Source organism: Pseudorasbora parva, chromosome 13 (assembly GCF_024679245.1).
Source record: "Pseudorasbora parva isolate DD20220531a chromosome 13, ASM2467924v1, whole genome shotgun sequence".
NCBI lineage: Eukaryota > Metazoa > Chordata > Actinopteri > Cypriniformes > Gobionidae > Pseudorasbora > Pseudorasbora parva.
The window spans coordinates 13,123,065-13,144,772 of NC_090184.1; the positions used below are offsets into that span (position 1 = coordinate 13,123,065).

Here is a 21,708-nt window from a genome sequence, read left to right on the forward strand (position 1 = left end):
GGACTGCTCCATCATTCAGCATTAGGCGATTGGGAAAATCCGGCGTCGAGCTGGGCCTTGTTTATGAAACAGTCGGCACCGAAATGCAGCGAACAGATATAAACATTCGCGCAACTCAGTTGCTGATCCGGAAAAGCAAATTACATCCACTGTTGCCTTAACGCGGGGTTTTGGGGAATCTGTGCAGGACTGTCTTGGTCTGGCAACCAAAAACGCACTTTTTTGGTGACATTGTTATGTGCACATCACCTGTCCAGCATCCTACAAGCCAGCGCTTTGATGGGCGTAGCCTGTTACTTTCGCTCTCTCCCTCTCTCTCTCTCACGCGCTTCCGGTAGAATTGTCCGTAAGGCCCATACAAGGAAATTCCGCCCCCATTAACGTCAAAGGGGACGCATCATCTCAAAAAACTTGCCGAAACTTATGACTAACCGGAAGTAGTATTTTTGACAAAGAAATACTCCCATCAAACGTCCACCTTAACTTTTGAAACTTTGTCTATGTTTAGTATGGGATTCCAAGTCTTTAACAGTGTAAAAAGATCAGTATGCATGAAACAGCATTTCACCCCCCCTTTAAGGTTGAACCACTGGAGTCACATGGACAAATTTTTGATACCTTTCTGGGCCTTGAAAGTGCTAATTAAATTGCTGTCTATGGAAAGATCAAAGAGCTCTGGGATTTCATCAAAAATATCTTCATTTGTGTTCCGAAGATGAACGAAGGTCTTTGGAATGACATGAGGGTGAGTAATTTAATAACAGAATTTAATTTTTTGGGCAAACAACCCCTTTAACTCCATTAAGATTCCCAAACCATCTTTACTTTGGAAAGGGAGCAAGAAGACAAGGAAATACAGATTCAGAGGTGGATATGGAGAGAAAAAAAGGTAGTGGCCAGGGGTGGCAGAGAAGGGGGAGGGCAGATAAATAAAAAGGATAGAAACGATGGATAAAGAGAGATGGGAGGTTGGGGGAGGGATGATATGGAGAGAGATGATAAAACACATTACATCCCTGCAGTCAGCACAGACGGATAGCGTGACAGAGGACTGTGCCTCCCTTCCCCCACTTAACCAGGAACTATGTCAAGTGCAACCTACAAATCCTGTCAGCCGTCTTAAAATGAGTAAAATTAGGGTTGACGCTGAGACTGATGATTAGCATGAGGAACTTAAAAGTCCAGAAAATTACAGGAATAACATATTTACAGCCTTTATTCTATTATCCCATCACTTAAAAAAAAATACTTTTGCTTTATTTTAAATGGAACATGCACCAAATATTGATGTTTTTTTAAAAATGGCTTAGTGTTTGATGCCTAAATAACATATGTTATGTTATAAACTTAACCATATTGTGAAATATATATATATATTTTGTTTCACAGAAGAAAGTAAGCCACACTGCTTTTGGAACAACATGAGGGTAAGTAAATTATAATAATTAGGAATTTTTGGATGAACTGTCCCTTTTAATCAATTTACTGTACTAGTAGGGAGGTTAAGTGACTTTTGACTTCAAGTCATGATGCAAAGGTCCCCTTTGGTATGGAAGTACCTTAGGGTCATACAAATAAATTTATCCTAAGACACAAGTGAGATCACACTTTTTATCAAAAATAAACAGGTTTTTTCAAAAATGGCCGACAATGTGCCGAAAATACTCTAGAGCCCATATCTTTGCTTCTGTTATCGCTATAATGACAAATTTGGTGTCAAAGTGTACATTTTTGGGGTCAGGGAATCCAATAAAATTGGTTTCAGGTTTAAAAAAACTACATATTTCCCCATACTATGACAACTGGGGGTAAAAATGCACATTTCACATAAAAATGATGTCATCAGACTGACTTTTTAATTATATTTTCCTTCAAAAACTTTAATTTTGTATTTAAGCAGTGCAGCTACTTCTGTACATTACATTTGTCCTAAGTAGCATGAGATTTCGACCAGTCAGGAGTAGGCTATAGCAAATCAGTTCCTGCAACAGCACATCCCATCTGCATCAGGAGCTGTGACAGCTGATAAAGGTCAGAGGTGACAGGTTAACACTTTGAGGTTCGAATGACTCTCTTATTAAATAGAAACATGTTTTTAATGTTAGATAACTAATAACTAGCTAGCTAGTAACTAGTTAGCTTCATCATAACTGTATTCATTTTTATTGAAGCAAGCACATAGCCTACTACTCCAGGCCTTTAAGGAAAAAAAGGGTGAACAAATTGCAACATAATCAAACTCAACTGATTTTGTATCCTCAATATGTCCTGAGTAAGAAAGAAAAAAAAAGCCCAGAAGAATCCCATTAGAGGAAATTTCAGAAAAAGACCCAAATATAACATATTCATACGCCTATTCATTATTTTTTCACATGAATAGGGTAAAATGTTTAACCTTTAGATATCGCCATGAAAATTATTGAATTGATTACTTGTATCAAGTCAAACAAAAAATGTATTACAAGTTTTTTTTAATTGTTTGTTAACATGGACAAACGGTGTATAATCTTATTAGCACATCCTCTAGTTGCTCTGGGGTCAGTCAGATCAGACCACAACATCAGAAAGTTACTATGTCTAATTTCGAAGCAATTGACCGTACAATTTTAGAAGAAATGGTACAGCACCTTAAAAAAAAATCAACCTGCGCCCTTGACACACTCCCCACTTCTTTTTTCAAAAGTGTGTTTAACTGTTTGGAAGCACATCTCCTAGAAGTGATAAACTCTTCACTTCTCTATGGGACTTTTCCAAACTCCCTTAAAACTGCAATAGTTAAGCCTCTTCTGAAAAAGAGAAATCTGGATAACTCCATACTGAGCAACTACAGACCAATCTCAAATCTCCCCTTCATAGGCAAAATCATTGAAAAAGTTGTTTTCAGTCAGCTGAACAAATTCTTAAACTCAAACGGATTCTTTGACAACTTTCAATCTGGTTTCCGACCACATCACAGCACAGAGACAGCGCTCATAAAGATTATAAATGATATTCGCTTAAATACTGATACAGGCAAAACATCAATTCTGGTACAACTGGACCATCATCATATCAGCTGTCACAGCTCCTTCAGTGTATATGCAGGAATCCTGAAGTTAATTTCAATACCTTTTTAAGACTTTTTTAAGACCTTCTCAAAATATTTTAAGACCTCATCGCACTTCAAGTTCTAATCGGCAACAAACCTTTAATAAACAGTTGTAGTCGAATGTAGACTTAAAATCTCTATCGTAGGCCAATTTTGTATCGTTTATATAGCATATCTGTTTTGCAATGTATGGAGGGCGACAGATCACCTAACTGCGCATTTCACAAAATACATGACGTCACCCATGAACAGCGCTCGCCGGGGATGGAAATTAACTTTTTTCAAAGTCTACCACTCAATGTTTTTACCAGCCACTTTTTTGTTTTTAAAAAATTAATACTACAAGCTCTACAATACTTGGGCAGTTTATTTAATCTCAAGTCTCAATGAATTCCTGACATTTTCACGATGATTTGTGGTCTTTTATGGCTTCCAGTTTTATGGTTTTTAGTCCCAAGAATGAAACTATTCGTTCTGGCATCTTTGAAGCGTGTTGACAACATACTGAGCAGAACATTGTCAGTAGGGATGCACCGAAATCCAAATTCTTGACCGAAACAAAAAAAGAAGAAACCAAAGCCGAAAACCGAAAAATAAAATTCAAACTAGATTGTTTAACTCGACCTCACTCATGTGTTCATTAAATAATAATGTACAGGTCTACTGGCCTGCAGAAAGGTACAGCAATTGAATAAAGTAATCAAATGTAAAATAACTGCATATTTAACTGTTTAAATGAAAGATTAATCCTTATTAAACTTACAAAAACTATTCAATCAAGAGCATTGTTTAATGTCAAACTAAATATAAGGACATCCCTCAGGCAGCAGTAAAGGCTACTGCGCCTTTAAGATCTGAGGCAGGGATATGCTCGTCTTTCTCGACTGTGCACACTATACAGTTCACTTAAGGCATATTCAGACGATGTCTGCTAGGATACTCATCAAGATGGACATGTTGACATACTTCTTGTGTGAGTTTGTCCATTTAAGCGCAAGACTTGAAAGAGAACTCAATATTTGCGCGCTGTGAGACTCGTGCGCGCTCTCGGATGATGTACAGCATCAGATCTTCTCTCAGTGCGCGCGAGTCTCACAGCGCGTCTTCACGCGAGTGATGACGGAGAAAACGACTGGTCATATGCGCACATACGGCAGCACTCGCGTGCACTGAACAAAGTTTACAAAGAGGTGAAACAGCTCGGTAGGTGAAGCGAGTTTACCCGCCACAACTCTAAATCAGCCGCATTTGGCTGGTGGCATGGCGGCGCTAATTTCCATCCCTGGCGCGCACGCTCCGAGCAGATCTCAGACTGAGTACCCGGTTGTTTTTTAATACTTATGGGGATGAAAATAAATATATTCATAAATACTTTTTGGAGTCAAACTCTTTTGACAAAGCTTGAACAAAATACTTTCAAAATTTAAGACTTTATAAAGCCGTGATAAGACTTTTTAATACTTTATAAGGGTCTTAATTTTCCCAAAATTGATTTATCACCTTTTAAGACTTTTCAAGACCCCGCGGATACCCTGTCCTGGTGCAGATGGGATGTGCTGTTGCAGGAACTGATTTGCTATAGGCTACTCCTGACTGGTCGAAATCTCATGCTACTTAGGACAAATGTAATGTACAGAAGTAGCTGCACTGCTTAAATACAAAATTAAAGTTTTTGAAGGAAAATATAATTAAAAAGTCAGTCTGATGACATCATTTTTATGTGAAATGTGCATTTTTACCCCCAGTTGTCATAGTATGGGGAAATATGTAGTTTTTTTAAACCTGAAACCAATTTTATTGGATTCCCTGACCCCAAAAATGTACACTTTGACACCAAATTTGTCATTATAGCGATAACAGAAGCAAAGATATGGGCTCTAGAGTATTTTCGGCACATTGTCGGCCATTTTTGAAAAAACCTGTTTATTTTTGATAAAAAGTGTGATCTCACTTGTGTCTTAGGATAAATTTATTTGTATTACCCTAAAGTACTTCCATACCAAAGGGGACCTTTGCATCATGACTTGAAGTCAAAGGCCTATTTTTTGGGCTTAACCTCCCTACTATACATTCAGATTACATTAATAATTGTTATTGCCCAGAAGTGCAGGCAGAAATCCAAATACAGACTTTGATAAACTGTAAATTGTAGACCATTCGAAAGACTTTTAGATTTTACAAAAAAATAAATCTTATAAATAAATAATTTAAAAATCAGGGAAAGACTTTCAAAGTCATGTAATGTATGTAGTAATGTGAACGCCTATAGACTTCACTGAATGAGATGAACACTCAAATCTTACCTCAGGTGGTGAGAAGGTTCATGACACACATTTACAGGGTCTCCTCGCCCTAGACCATTCCTGAAACACACAAATACAGGATTTCATTACTCATCAAGACATAACAGTCGCACATCAAGCTAAAAACGGTGCGCAATGTACTGAAGTTAGTGTTAAATTCACATTTAAATTAATTTGAAATATACAATATTATTCAGCATGATAAAGCCGCTTATTTTAGTAGTGATGATATTCTGTGACAGCCAATACATTTGATAGGGAATGGCAGTGCTCTCTTAAGTGCTTCCTCTTCAGGCAGTGTCTCTGAGTTATTGATCCACAGGCTGAGCTTCTGCATTCACAAAAGTCAAAATCACTCAATTATTCATGCCTCAATGAACTCTGGCCTTGAACTGAAATGTGGATCTCTCAAAAAGAAAAACATCCAGCCAACTAAAGATTCATCATTGTTATGCAGTTGTTAGTAGCATCTAGTTTTTAACCACAGTTTTCGGTTCGGTTCGTTTTTCTTCTTCTTCCTATTCTATTCTTAGGTGACAGGAACAGAAAGAGGTTAAGTAGAACATGTTTTTATTGTAATACTCTTTTCTTTATTTTACTTAAAAGACTTGAAAAACCTTACTTAAACTTTACTTAAAAAAAACCTGTGTATACATTCCTAGTGTATTGTATAGCCTAATATAAAATACATATAAAGATTTACAGTGGCAGCTCAGAGATGTACAGTAGCATTTAAGTATAAAACTGAATGAATGTAGGCTAAAATTAAAACTACATAGTCTTCAATATATAATATACATTGATTGAAAATTACTGTATTTTTACTTGATTCAAGTATTCAAGCAGTGAGTGATTTTTTTAATAACTCTAATACCATAACCAACTGTGTTTATATATGTTGTGTTTGACAGTATTAGCGCAGAAAGACTACGTAGTCCAGTAATCACATGTCTGACAGGCGCGCGTGCTCAGTGCATGTAAAACACGAATGAAATGTTTAACCGGCAAGACTTTAAAACGTGGCTAAACACCCCCTAACTTGATATGACTGGATATTTGCTCATATCAGCGCATAGACACACAGACACACTCAAACAGAGCCGAAATAAACTGAGAGAAATATTTCAAACGAAGAGAAATAGAAATAAATAATTAAATGCAAAACCAGAAAAAAAAACACAATTCACCACCGCGTAACCATGAATGCCTAACGGTTATACCTAACGGTTCAATGTTATATTGAGTATTGTGGCATCCCTAGTTGCATCCACATAAAAAAGTGAAACAGTACAGTTCACAATCTAAAGAATAGTAAAAAGATAACCATTTTTTTAAATAAATAAAAAGAATAAAAAATTAAGCAGTTTTGAAGGATGTTGAAAAATTAAAGCGAATGGGGCTCAGTGGCTGTCAAACTAAAATGGCCCATATGGAATAGTACCCTTTCATATACTTTCAAAAAGAGTACATCAGAGATAGAGAATATACTTAAAGAATATACTTGAGCAAATTGCAGCTACATGTAAATGTATTATAATTACAGTTTATATTAAAGGTGCCCTAGAATGAAAAATGTAATTAACCTTGTCATAGTGAAATAATAAGAGTTCAGTACATGGACATCACATACTGTGAGTCTCAAACACCCCTGCCTCCTACTTCTTATGTAAATCTTCTAAATTAAAAACACCACGGGAAAAAAAGTGATTCTCAACATAAACCCAACCGTGAAGCAAGCGTTGGGGATCAAGCTGGGAGACAATCATCAGGTAAACAATGATGTTTTTGCCTATTTGCATTTCAGATTAGGCTACATCACCGTCACTGCGTAACGTTAGCCATTGTGACTAACGTTATATTATATAAGACAAGTCTAAAATGTAGACTGAATGACACTTTAAGCAGAACATCTCAAATGGAAATTGATAAAATGCAGCTTACTTATTTATTGGTGTTTTCATCCTGCACCATGCTGAACAGAGAGCTTGCGTGCATATGGTTGCCAGATTGGATATGTTTAGGTAAAACACCGGATAGTATACAGGTTTCTTTTCACAGAAAAGCTCTGTTTGGGGGATTTAAATTACTGAAATCTGGCAACTGCACGAACGCGAGCTCTTTCTCACGTGCGGATGATCTGAAAACACCAATAAACAAGTAGGCTGCATTTTATCAATCTCCATTTGAGATGTTTTGCTTAAAGTGTCATTCAGTCGGTCTGTGTTCTGTCAGGATGGTCAGGACTCACGAGCTGAACAGCTAAACTGCTGTTAGCTGTTGAAATAAGCCAATGAGAGCAGAGCTCAAAATTAAAAATCATGACCCTTCCAAATAATGCAAAAACAGAGCATTACATCCTAGGGACAATTTATAGGGTTGTAAATGGACCTGTAAAACGGTATCTGGACAGTTTTTGCCCTTAAATAAGCCACACTCTGTAGATATCAGCGAACAATTTAACATATTGTGTCACTTAAGTAGGATTTCTTCGTAAATCTTATAATTATAATTACTTCTATTCTTTAAAATATGGTTAAAGTGTACTGCAAAGCACTGTACTAACAAGCATTTATGGTAAACTTTAATGTAATTTCTATTGAAACTTGTACTGTATGTTATAAATTTAAATATATTTATAATTAGACATTTGATGACGTTGAAATTTAGCACATTTACAATATATTTAGTTTAAATGTAATATCTAATAACACTACAGTTAAGTAAGTCTTAGTGTGTAAGTCAAATGCTTGGAAGTCTTGATTACACTTCTGAAGTTGTGATTGCAAGCTCACATCAAAATAAGTGTACTTCTTTTAAGCACAACAAAACTTTTTTAAGGGCCGTTTGGAGGGGGACATTTTTACCCAGAACTTTATTTAGACCCCATTTCCTGCGGAAAAACAAAACACATTAAGTACCACACCAAAGTCCCTAATTCCTGGGGAACGTTCCTGTTGTGGAATATTTGCAAAAGTATTGGGACACACTCCAAATCTTTGAATTCTGGTGTTCCAATCACTTCCATGGCCAAAGGTGTATAACATCAAGCATGCTGACTCTCCAAAAACCACAGCTGGAGAATTGCAGAAAATAGTTGAGTCTGTGTATGATTTTTTCCTATTTTTCTGCTGGAGGTCCTGGGCATCTTGTTCAGATACATGGCATCATGGATTCTATCAAATACCAACTGATAAAAAATTAAAACTTGACAGCCTCTGCTAGAAATTGTATAATGGGCAATGGATGGATCTTCCACCAGGACAATGATCCAAAACAAATCAACACAAAAATGGGTCACTGTGAACAATATTAAGCTTTTGCCATGGCCATCCCAATCCCCTGACCTGAGCCCCAGAAAACTGAAGAGGAGTATCAACATGGACTTTAGGAACCTGAAAGGAGCTGGAGGAATGATCTCTAAACTGTTGTCAGTTGCATTATAGGAGAAGACTCAGTTCTTGGCAAAAGGATGTTGCAAAAAGTATTGAATAAAAGGGTGGCATTATTTATGGTGTTTCAGAGGGGAAAAAAACATTTATTTTATACAAATATTTCCCCCTTTTCAATCGTTCAGTGAAAGGTTAGATAAAAAAACAAAATATGTTTTCTATAAAAAGTCAAAAAGATTAACAAATCTGATTTATTTTGACAGGCTTCTTTGTTTATATTTATCAAGGGTGCCAATAATTCTCACCAGGGCTGTAAATGCTAGAGTGAATGTAGTTGCTTCTTCACTCAGCATAATATACTAATGTTACTGTTGACAGGAGTCTTTTCCTATTTGTTTATTCTATACTTTGTAACTGATGAACAAAACTAACAATGACAATTGTTAAAGGTATGCCTGGTTAGTGTGACACAGAAACTTAAATGTATTAAGTTGACTCAAAACATTATTTGCTTTAGATGACGCAAAGGTAATGTACTGTAAGAAAAAAAGAAAAGAAAAAACATAATAATCCACAATTACAAAACAAATCTTGGCTCGATTTCAGGGTGGGCTCTTTAGATTGTATACATTCACCCAGAAAACCTTATAGTAGCATCATGGCAAAACACATGGTAATACTTCACTCCACGAGCAGATCCAACAGTAGAACGCCCAACAGCCTGCTCCGCCGGGAGGTCCAGAAGGGCGCCTCTACGTCCCACCTCGCCATCGCCTGCCCCTTCTGGACTTGGCTCATTCTTCACCGGGCTCTGGACACCCAGGCAGGAGAAGGACCCTCTCGCCCCTTCGCCTCCGTTACTGGTGGCCCGCCATGCCTCGGGACGTCTCCCGATTCGTCAAGGGATGTTCAGTCTGCGCCATTGCCGACACCCCTAGGAGACTCCCCGAGGGCAACCTGGTCTCTCCTCCGATCCCCGAGCGACCCTGGAGCCATCTGGGGATCGACTTCATGACCGACCTGCCATCATTCCAAGATTTCACCTGTATCCTAGTCGTTGTTAACCGATTTTCAAAATCCTGCAAACTCATCCCATTCAAAGGCTTACCTTCCGCGTTGGAAACCGTGGAGGCACTCTTCACCCAAGTCTTCCGACAATTTGTGCTTCCAGAAGACACCGTTTCCGACCGAGGACCCCAATTAATCTCTGGAGTGTGGACCGCCTTCTTCTGTCTCCTAGGGGTATCCATCAGCCTCTCGTCAGGTTACCATCCTCAGACCAATGGCCAGACTGAACGGAAGATCCAGGAGATCGGGAGATTCCTGAGGGTATACTGCCACCAGAATCAGGAGAGCTCCACCACAGGGCTCACACTGTTCCAATGTGTCCTTGGCTACCAACCACCACTCTTCCCCAGGACAGGTGAGCCCTCAGAGGTCCCAGAGGTGGATTACTGGTTCCGCCAGAGTGAGAGGGTCTGGGACTCAGCGCACGTGCAACTCCAGCAGGCAGTCCGGAGACACAAGCACCATGCTGATGCCAAACGCGGACCCCCGCCACAGTACCAGCCAGGCCAGAAGGTCTGGCTATCCACGAGGGACGTCCGTCTCCGGCTGCCTTGCTGTAAGCTGAGTCCCCGATACATCGGACCGTTCACGGTAGACAGGCAGCTGAACGAAGTCACCTACCGCCTTGACCTTCCACCCACCTAAAAAATCTTTTCATGTGTCCCTACTTAAGCCCTTCACTGAATTTGTCCCTTCTTCACCCACAGATCCTGGTGATGGTGCCGTACCTCCTCCTCCTACCATCGACGAGGACCCATCAGTCTACCGGGTGAGAGCTATCCTCGACTCGCGGCGACGGGGTTCCCGGATGGAATACCTGGTAGATTGGGAGGACCACGGTCCTGAGGAGCGGAGCTGGATATCCAGGAACGATGTGCTGGACCCCAATCTTCTCACTCAGTTTCACCAAGACCACCCTGACCGACCCGCTCCTCTGGGCCGTGGTAGACCCCCGTCGCCGCCGCCTGTCAGGAGCCGCCCGTGGAGGAGGGGGTACTGTCACGCCCTCACAGCCATCAGACACTGCCACACCCACTCGTTCCCCATCACCAGTGTTCTGATCACCTGTGCACCATCACCAGTCAACACTACTTAAACACTCCTCACCTTCACACTCACTGTCTGGTCTCGCACCGATCCAATCATCGACTACCTGTCCTTCCTAGAAGCCCTCACCTGTAACCATCTTCATCATCATCATCATCGTTTTCTTCATCTTCACCATCATCGTCCTTTGTCTGAGTGTCACCATCCATCTAAGTATCACTTGTGTCCGTTACCTCTGATAATAAACTTTGCACTTGCACTAATCCATCTGTGTCCTCGTCTATGTCTGACACAGGCAGAGTTCAATTTTACTTTGAATCTGTGTCACACCAGGATCAAAGCAGCTTACAAACCAACCAGCTCTCACCCCCTGTAGCTGCACAAAATCTTCAAGCTCATCCACATTACTGACTGTTTCTCTGCTAGTGACATTAAGGATGCAATTTAAAACACATTTTTAGTGAAACAGAGTTTTAAATATTAAAATCATTTTAGTGGAACCTGATTTCAATAATACGGATTACAATATTATTGGTTAAATTTGCTCCATCTCTGTGAGCACAAAATGTATTTCTGAGGTAGTTAGATTTTGATAAAAGTTTATGGAAACAAACATTTCATGTAAATATCTCATGCCCACTCTTTTCCCCATTTTCGGTGTCCTCTCTCAAATCTCCTTTCTATATGAAGTGGCAAAAAGGGCAATAAAAGCATGTGTCTCAGTAGAGAGAGACTAAATTCAGCTTTGTTCAGATGTGTGGACTGTGAAGTGTTGTTTGCCATAGCAACAGATCCAATGTTACATAATGCATTAGGAATAGGAAGAGGGCGAGAGGTCTGGCTGGCTTAATGTGGGAGATGCTGCAGGATATTTTTAGGCTTCTCATGTTCTTCCTCCTCTCTTGAACTGCAAGTGATTCGAGAAGGATGCAGAAGAGGAAGGAACAGGATGCACACTGAGCTGTGTCTGTTTGCTGTGTGCGTACAGTATTAATCTGTTTTTGGGTGACTATTGACAACTTTGCGTGTTGCTGTCGTAAATATGACACCATATGAACATTAAGATAAGCACACCACGTCGTTCTCATGATTCACATCTATCCAACGACTCTATATGGCCTTATATTAGTACAGTGAAACACCATTTATATTTTTGTAATATTACGATATATTACATAAAAAAATAATATATCCATACCATATTATATTAGTTGATTCAGTATCATCCAGGATTTAATGATACAGTATTTAATTGGGATAACCATTTCTATTTTTTTAACTTTTAGATTACCTTTGACACGGCTCACATTTGCAATATTTTTTTATTAACACTAATACATATAACACCATCAAATGTAATCTTTAGCAAATATCAATGATTATTTTTTTAATACTGTACATTGTGAAAATATGATGCCTAAATTAGAACTAAATTTATTTGAGTTAGTTGCCTACGCTTGAGTTAGTTTTCATCTAACATTTTTATGTTATTGTTGTTTCACGAATTCGTTTACCCATATACTTTTTAGCTGATAAGGTTTAAACATATTTGGCTTGCTGTCCACGGTGGAGGGGCTCGAGGGCGCTGCTTCAACTCGAGCTTAGATCCCCCCCCCCCCCCCCCCAGGGACTACTAGTGCTAGGAAGAAGAGAAAGGTAAACATGAATGTAAGTAGGTGGAGTTGGGGAGGTGGAGGGAGCAAAACGACTGATGCCTGAAAGAGGTAGGAGGCTGCTTATATGCTTTGCGTTTGATTGAAAGATTAGATGGGTTCACGCCTCTCGAACTTGCGTTTGTGTACGTTGCTAATTGAAAGATTAGATGGGTTCACTCCTCCCGAAATTATGTTGTGAACTTCACATGTTATTTCAGCTTTATTACTGAACAATAGTTTTTGTTTACAATAACAACACTGGTTATTGGCCATAAAAAAAAATATCAGATAGAGTTTTAATATATTGATGTATATGTATGCTTCCCTAACATTACATTAAAAAACTTTTTTTAAAGTTTGAGGGATGGACTATAGACAATAGCCACTCACATTTTCTTCTGAAAAGGTAAAAATCTACTTTTGGTATAATACTGTGAATAACATCTAATAATGACACCATTGCATACACACCATATAGCTAAAAGTATTGGGACACTCCTCCAAATCACTGAATTCAGGTGTTCCAATCACTTCCATGGCCAAAGGTGTATAAAATCAAGTACCTAGGCATGCAGAAGCTCTACAAACAATTATGAAAGAATGGGTCACTCTCACAAGCTTAGTGAATTTAAGCATAGTAGCTACCTGTTTAATAAATCCATTCATGAAATTTCCTGACTACTAAATATCCTACAGTCAACTGTTTAGGTATTGTAACAAAGTGGAAGCAACAATTGAGAACAATAGCAACTCAGCCACGAAGTGGTAGGCCACAAAAAATCACAGAGAGGTCAGTGCATGCTGAGGCGCACAGTGCGCAGAAGTCGGCAATTTTCCGCAGAGCCAATAGCTACAGACCTCCCAAAAAATGTTTGGCCTTCAGATAGCTCAAAAACAGTGTGCAGAGAGCTTCATGGAATGGGTTTCCTTGGCCGGGCAGCTGCATCCAAACCTTACATCACCAAGATGCAAAGTGTTGGATGCAGTGGTGTAAAGCATGAAAGCATCCCTCTGAAAATATATCGTATATAAATAAACAATGTTCGTGGCTGTGATTACACATAAGTTTGTTGTTGTTTATAGCCGTTTGTTGGAGAGGTATGAAACAACTTAGATAACTGCCTAGCGTAGACAAACCGCGTTGGTCTTGATGCAACCAAAACACACAGAAACTACACATTTAAAAGACATGCACTTATAGGTTTAGGCCAATAAACAGCAGCTTCTGCCTTTAATGTGGGAATTGCTTCATCTTTTAGTATGAGCCTTTGAGCAAATCCAGTATTGAATTCTTGAAGCTGTCTTCCGTGAAATGTGCAGCAAAGATGGCTAAATTTGCATTGAAATCAGCAGGAACTGAATTAAACAAATTGTAACCATTGCTCCCGAAGTCCAGCGTCCCGAGGAAGGCTGAACACAGAAGTCGTGCACTTGGGGTGAAAATAACTTCGTTTCGATGGTATGTCTGCAACACTAGCCTACTGCAACAGCTCTCTCTTCCGTAATGACTGCAACGCGGCCTCGCCCACTTTGTTGCGTGATCACGGGGGCAGTGTGTATGTTAATCGCAAGGGTTTATGATGTCACCAACCCAGAAAAGAAGCATGTTGTAGTCCAAACCAGCCGTTTTTGTAGGCAATAAACTGCCATAACTTTACAAGACAATATCTCCGTTTGCATTGAACTTTCAGCGCTGTAACTTAGCAGATACTGTTTATGCTCAAGCAGCAACATTACACACTAACTAAAGTTATGAAAGTGAAGTTGCATGCAATCACCCCTTTAATGATTTAGCATACCAAGACATTTTAGACAATTTCATATGCCAACTTTGTGGGAACAGTTTGGGTATGGCCCCTTCCTGTTCCAACATGACTCCGCACCAGTGCACAAAGCAAGGTCCATAAAAACATGTATGAGCAAGTGGAGGAACTTGCAAGGGCCTGCACAAAAGTCCTGACCTCAACCCGAAATAACGCCTTTGGGATGAATTAGAGCGGATAATGTGAGCTAGACCTTCTTGTCCAACATCAGTGCCTGTCTTCAAACTGGAAGATTGGTGGTTCAATCCCCAGTTCCACCTGACCAAGTGTCGAGGTGTCCATGATCAAGACACCAAACCCCAGCTGCTCCCGATGCGCCTTGCATGGCTGACATCGGTGTCGGTGTATGAATGGGTGAATGTGAGGCAATATGCAAAGCTCTTTGGATGGCCATAGGGTCTGTTGATAGTGCTATAGAAATGCAGTCCATTTACCATATTTTACCATTTACAAATGCATTTCTAAAAGAATGGTCAAAAATTCCCATAAACACAATCCTAAACCTTGTGGAATGCCTTCCCAAAAGAGTTGAAGCTTTTATAGCTGGAAAGGGTGGACCAACTTTAAAATAAACCCTTTGGATTAAGAATAGGATGTCATTCAATTTCATGTGCATGTAAAGACAGGCGTCCCAAAACTTTTAGCAGTATAGTGTATAATCTGATATGTAGGTTAATCTGTAAAACTTTGTCCCCTAGTATGTTTTTCCCCCATGGGTCGAAAGAACAGATGAGCTAGCACTGGTCTTGGAAAGCGTCTCTCATCCATCTTAGAGGTTGTCTGCTGTTTTCTCTCCAGAGACCAGACTTGATTTTCCACTAGATAGGAGAACACAGGGACAATCTAGCTATAAATAATACGGCAGAATAGCTGCTCTTTGTGCAAAAGCTCTTATTGGTCTGTTCATCCATCTGTGCTGCATGGAGGGTTTTACAGAGATGTGAGATGCCAGACTGTGTTAGCTAAAATACAAAAGCACTGTGGTAGGGTTTCTTACATAAGTCTTCTTTAAAGGTGAGTGTGATGACTAAGAGATACCCTGATACAACTGCAGCGTCACCAAGATCATGGTACGTGTGCTTTGCAATGAAAAACTCATGTGACTTGTCAGAATTCTCCTCACCTCTTCTCTCCAAACTGTTTTCACTCTAATGTCACACCAAGAAAATAATTTGGGTCAGTATTGATATCTCGACTTACCACAATTACAATGTGCATTGATTTAATGTAAAATAATTATTGATATTGGACATGTATGTAGAGAATTAGCACACATTTAAGGCAGATTGAGGCAGAAAATGAGAAGTAATGCTCTTAGTAGGTAGAGGACCAGGCTCTGAATGCCTTTACAACAATTAATGTTATTGCAGACAACAGGCTGTGTGTGGGCCTGGTTTTGTGAAGGGCAATTCTCTCTCTCTCTCTCTCTCTCTCTCTCTCTCTCTCTCTCTCTCTCTCTCTCTCTCTCTCTCTCTCTCTCTCTCATTCACACACATAATGTGAGGGATTAAGTGTTTTAAGCCCAGGCATTGTGCTGTTGCCCATGGGCGGCACACTGCACAGATTTATTGGATGATGCCTGGGTGTTTGAATCTTTGTTCATGAGCATGTTGTTATTGTGTGTGTGTGTGTGTGTGTGTGTGTGTGTGTGTGTGTGTGTGTGTGTGTGTGTGTGTGTGTGTGTGAAACCCCATTTAGATATTATATTCAATTCAAGTACAGCTGCTTTAAGTATGTTGTCATCAAAATTGGTATGTGGGCATTTAAAAAAAAAAAAAAAAATTCAGTGCAGATTTGAAAGCTAATGGCCCCACGGATGCATGTTTATGGAAGCATCCATTTTAGCTTTATTGTGTTAGGATGCTCTCCTGGCAGCAGGACAGGGCATAAAACACTGCATCACATTCCAGATCTCGCTTTTTTTTTTTTTAAATGTATCTGATTTTACCTTGTCTGCCGCATTTGTAAAATGTAGTGTCATGCACAAGATTCTGCTAAAAACCCAAGATGTAAATGCAATAGTCAAAAAATGTCTGTCTAGCGCATGCCAATAGAAAAACAATGGGAAAAACGTTCTGTGTGAACAGCCCCGTTTTTAATTTTTTTAAGTTTAACTTTTAACTTCAGTTTTGCGTTTTTAGATGTTAACAGAAACCAAAGGAAAAAGCAGCTGTAGAATGCAAAAAATGTGTGTGAACAGCCCAACTGCATTACTTATTAGAAAATGTCACACTGTAGCTAGCAACCGGCTAGTTATGAGAACTTAGGGTGTTTTCACACTTGGTCTTTTCAGGGGTCTGAGCGCGGTTCAGTGATTTTTAGCCCATATTTGAACATTACAAACGATCTCAGACCCCTTTAAAACGAACCGAGCCGAGACCATCTCAGGAGGTGTTCTGGTGTTCGATCTCATCTTATGGTACGGTTCGCTAAAAACATGTTCATCATGGCTGATTCTTCCAATACAATCCAACTGCGGCCACAAATTGGGCGTTATCGTGCTGGTGGGGGTTTCCGTTTTCTCAGACTAGAACTGACTTCTTCTTCTCTTCTTCTGCTGAACTGCTAGCTGTAAACATCTGGATTAACATGTAACATTCGCCGCTAGTTTGTTTTTCTCAAACAGAAGCTTCAAAATAAGATCTAGCATCTTGCAACAAGACATCATGTCTTTGCGTAAACATACACGTCACTTTCTAAAGCCAAGTGGCGTGTTATCTGTACGCATTTTGAGCTATCTGCATGTATGTGTACGCCGAAACGAACCATTATGTGTGTGTGTGATTCCGCGTGTATGTCTACACCGAAATGAACCATTATGTGTGTGTGTGTGTGTGTCCACAATGTAAATAGATTTATAAATGTACTAAATTGTTTTTTATTTATTTATTTAAAAATGCAGAATGTCTTGTAATGGGTAGGTTTAGGGATCAGGGTTGGGTGTAGGCAATCATTATTGAGATTGACATGGCCAAATTAAATGTTTAGAATCGGTTGCAAGGCATTTCCGCTGAACTGGTTTGGGGGGGGGGGGGAATCATGCATATGACATCATGCCCATGTGCACTTGGCTTCCTCCTTCGGGTGTGTTGCCTCAGTCTGAGTCAGCAGCGGTGCTTGCCCGGGCTTCTGCGAACATTGAGCAAGCTGAGGCGGATGACCTAGGGATGAAGAGGCTGCAGATCTGCCCCACATCTGCAGGCGAGCCTTACTCCCACCGGGAGTGAATTTTACACCTTCACAAAAGGAACAGTTTCCACTTTCCTGGGTCATACATTGAATCACAGGGTGTTCGTACACAGCATTAGAACCCCTTCATATTGTCCCCTTAGTACCGCTCATCTAGAGTCTGGGCACATGGTTAAGCTTCCAAAACCCTTCACAATGGCTGGTCAGGACAATCTGGTTTTTGATTCAATTTGCCAGGTGCCTGCTCAGATACAGCGGTGTTCTTTTCACCTCCGTGCGAGGTGAAGGTGCTGCTGTTCTGCTGCAGGAGATCGCAAAACTTCTAGTGAAGGAAGTGATAGAGCCTGTACCCCCAGCCGAGATGAAGAACGGCTTCTAAAGATCTTCATTGTACCAAAGAAGGGTGGCGGTTTGAGAGCAATCCTAGATCTGCAAGTACTGAATCGGGGCCTGCACAGGCGTCCATTTTAGATGCCTTACCATGCTCACATTTGTCAGACAGCAAGATTGATTTGTGGCAATAGACCTGAAGGACGCATACTTTTATGTTTCGATCCTTCCTCAGCACAGACTGTTTCATTGGTTTGGCTTCGTCATTTATTTGGCAAAAATAGGAGAATGTGTATTACTATCTCTACAGGAACTTTTTAGCACACAAAGATTGAACTGAAGAATTAGCTTGCATTCATCAAACTGCCAACTTCAGTGTAGCTTTAAGCCTCATTTATACTCGGCGCGTCCGCACAAGCGCGAGGTTGCGCGCAGCAAAAATTACGTGGAGTGAGCGAGATCCCATTTCGCTTGTCGCTCTGTACGTCAAATTTTGTAACTTTGCATGCGGCTCCACAACCTAAGAAGCACGATTTCCAGGAGAATCTGGCCGAGCATGACGTCTCATCACACCGGCACCCGGTCTGCGCGTCGAGTATAAACACCTCCCTAAACCAGGCGCAGGCACACAGTCAACGAGAAAGACGAGGAAAACAAACAAGCATGCAAATGGAAATTATTGTGGCCGGAAAAATTATCGAGCTATTTTTTTTAATTGTGCGATTAATTTATTGACTATCCAACAGGCCTAGCCCAGACTTCTGGAAACTTCAGTCTGGTCCTTGGATGGGAGGATGAGGAATTCAGGGAGCTATCACCATCAGTAGTAGATACCATCTCTCAGGCTGGAGCCCCCTCTACAAGGCAGCTAAATGCCCTGAAGTGGCGCATTTACACTGTTTGGTGTTCCTCCTGAGGTGAGGACCCACAGAGATGTGGCATCGGGTCATTGCTTTCCTTCCTGCAGCAAGGCACCTTGAGAGGCACCTGTCTGCCTACACTTTGAAAGTGTACTCTGCTATAGATCCTTATGAAAACACAACCTGATAGTTAAAGGGGGGGTGAAATGCTGTTTCATGCATACTGAGCTTTTTACACCTTTAAAGACTTGGATTCCCATCCTAAACATAGACAAAGTTTCAAAAACTAATGTTGGACGTTTGATGGAGTATTTCTGTGTTAAAAATACTCCTTCCGGTTTCTCACAAGTTTCGGCGAGTTTTTTTCGAGTATGGGTCTAATTGACGTTAAATAGAGCGGAAGGTCCTTGTATGGGCTGTACGGGCTCTTCTCCCGGAAGGGTGCGCGCGCGCGTAACTAGAGGGAGAGAGAGGAAATGCACGCTGTAAACAGTCTCTCAGGTGCAGATCCAGTCCTCCGTGAACACTTATGTCGCGCCCCGGGAAGGCAGCGCTGCATTTGAACCGATTTGAACGCAGAAATGACGGGAAGCTTCAAGGCATCGCTTCAGTCGCGTCGCAAAGTGGATTTCCACTGTCACTGCTGTCACAGGACTTCACCAAATCATACCAAAGAAGTGTGTTTTTGACAGAGCGGTCCTGCTTTGGAAGATGCCGGTGAGTAAATCAACTTCAAATGTCTCTGCTATTGGCTACCGTCGCATGAGTAAACATAAATAAACGATACGATCGCGTGCTTCGTCATTAACGCACTAACGGTTACTCCATTGTTGTTCTGTATAACGTTACACTAGTCTGACGTGCAAAACCGTTCTGCTTGCTACTTCTAAGGTCTAACGTTAGTCGCATACAATAGTCCATAAACCGAATCATGTCCTCATACACTGCGAGTAAAGACACAGAAATGTGGAGAGGCCATTAAATACAGTAACTTACATACCACAGAGACGGACGTCCTGATGTTGCCGTTTCTCCTGTTCAGTTTATTTCAGCCTCAGATTTGATTGTGGATCATTATCTGTATTAGCTGAGATAGATGGGTTTCTCCACGCTTGAGGACGTCACCGCTTTGCGCGCTTGTGATTCTTTAGCTCCGCCCACACGATACGCCTCCAGGTGCTCGGTTTTTTCCGGAAAGACTCGGTACAGCCCATATTTCTTTTATAAATATGATAAAACTAAAGACTTTTCGGAGATATGAAAGATGCAATACTACTCTATAGGTACTCAAGATTGACATGAGATTGACTGAAACTGAGTGTTTCACCCCCCCTTTAAGTTCCTGAGATTCCTGTATTTTTGTAAATCAGTTTTTGCCATGAAGATAGCCACATATGGTGACAAGGCATTAAATAAAACTATACTGATTCTATGATGTCATTGTCATCAAACAACTGCAAAGCTGAGAAAGAGAAAAATCACTCACTGCTCTTGAATGGAAAGTTAGAGATATACTGTTAAAGGGGTACCTCAGTGCTGGGAAGATGAATCTGTATATAAACTGGGTCATTAATGTAGTAGAAATGTAGCCTGACAAGCCAGACCCACATCAAGATGTTTGGTCTGAAAACTCACCATAGACAGGGCTCAATCCGAGGGGCGGGATAAACGGTTGTCTTTCAAACTCCCTCTGCACACGATAGGATAGCGCTACACCAACCAGAGCAACGAAGATGAAACAGAGCTTGTTGATAGATTAAACATTCAACGTATCCGGTTGGTTGGCTAAACTCCGAACACATCTTCCCTTTTTAAGAATGACTTCAGTGCCATTCTTTGTTCTTTTCTCAGAGAAAAGCTTAACTCCAAGTCTTCCAGAGTCGCGGTCAGAGCTGATTCGAAAGACCGCCGCCGTTCGCCAGTTTCTGTGTTTACTAGAAGCACGCAAGCGCAACTCGGCCGTCGTCATTATGACCCCGCCCGCCGACTCTATACACGATGTGATTGGCCCGTCCAGATTGTGAGGAATACAGCTCAGAAGGGTATTGAGAGTTCCTAGACGACACTTGCGGCCAGATTAAATTTGCTGCCGCTAGGGTGCATCTAGATTTCTAGGCTAGTAGAAATGCGAAATTATTTTTGAATTTGGTGCTTTCTAGATGGAGAAAAGACAGTGTAGCGACTCAGGCGAATCAAACACACAATCGCCAGTTACATCTAACAAATATGTTTTGAAAGTGTGCTGATGGACAGACCTTCCCCCAACACAACAGAGAAGGATTCTTCAGTCACCCTGGAAACCATCTGATAAGGTGTTTTATGGCCGGAAAGAATGTGGCCACAGAGCTTTTGACACAGAGACACAGAGCTTTTTCCTCAAATTATAGACAAACCATCTATAAATGAACATGCACCCCAGGACATTATATGTAAACACATAACTGTCTTGTAAAATGTTTATTCTGTATGGTATTTTGCATCTTTTTGTCGTTGTCTTAACAAAGTACTAGTTCCGATAACCTCATATATGTCATGTCTCCTATCAAATTAATGCTCACTTCACGACTTACACTTCCATGTATATCACTTATTCAGAAAATGCAGTGTGTGTTTGTTGCATTAATTATAGTATGAAGACTCAGAGACCCACTGAGTCGAACCTTCAAACAAAGAGCTATAAATTCTGCTGAGGAATTTCCCGCCGGGAAATCCCAACAATCTCATTGGTTAAGTCTAACCCTGGAGGGTGGGACTACGGCCAGACCATAAAAGGAGGACCTCGGATGCCCTCCTCCCCTCTCTCTTCTCTCTCTGGCTGAACCAACACGTCTTTGTGGCTGGCCCTTGAGCCAGGCCACCAATGCAGGCCCTCCAAGCAGGCCTCAGCTCTTCCAAAAATCTTCTCTTCTACAATCCGATCTTCAAGAACACGAAGCATCGCTAAAGCAAACAGCCG

General features: G+C 40.7%; 1 protein-coding gene across 15 annotated transcripts in view; it reads right to left on the minus strand.

Moving 5' to 3' along the window:
* LOC137038544 (dematin-like) overlaps positions 1-21,708 on the minus strand; it is a 75,165-nt gene that overhangs the window by 27,857 nt on the left and 25,600 nt on the right. For all 15 annotated transcript variants that reach the window (XR_010897503.1, XR_010897505.1, XR_010897497.1 and 12 more), the window contains exon 2: positions 5,392-5,451. The gene's annotated coding sequence lies outside the window, so the exon portion shown is untranslated. The remainder of the gene's footprint in view (positions 1-5,391; positions 5,452-21,708) is intronic.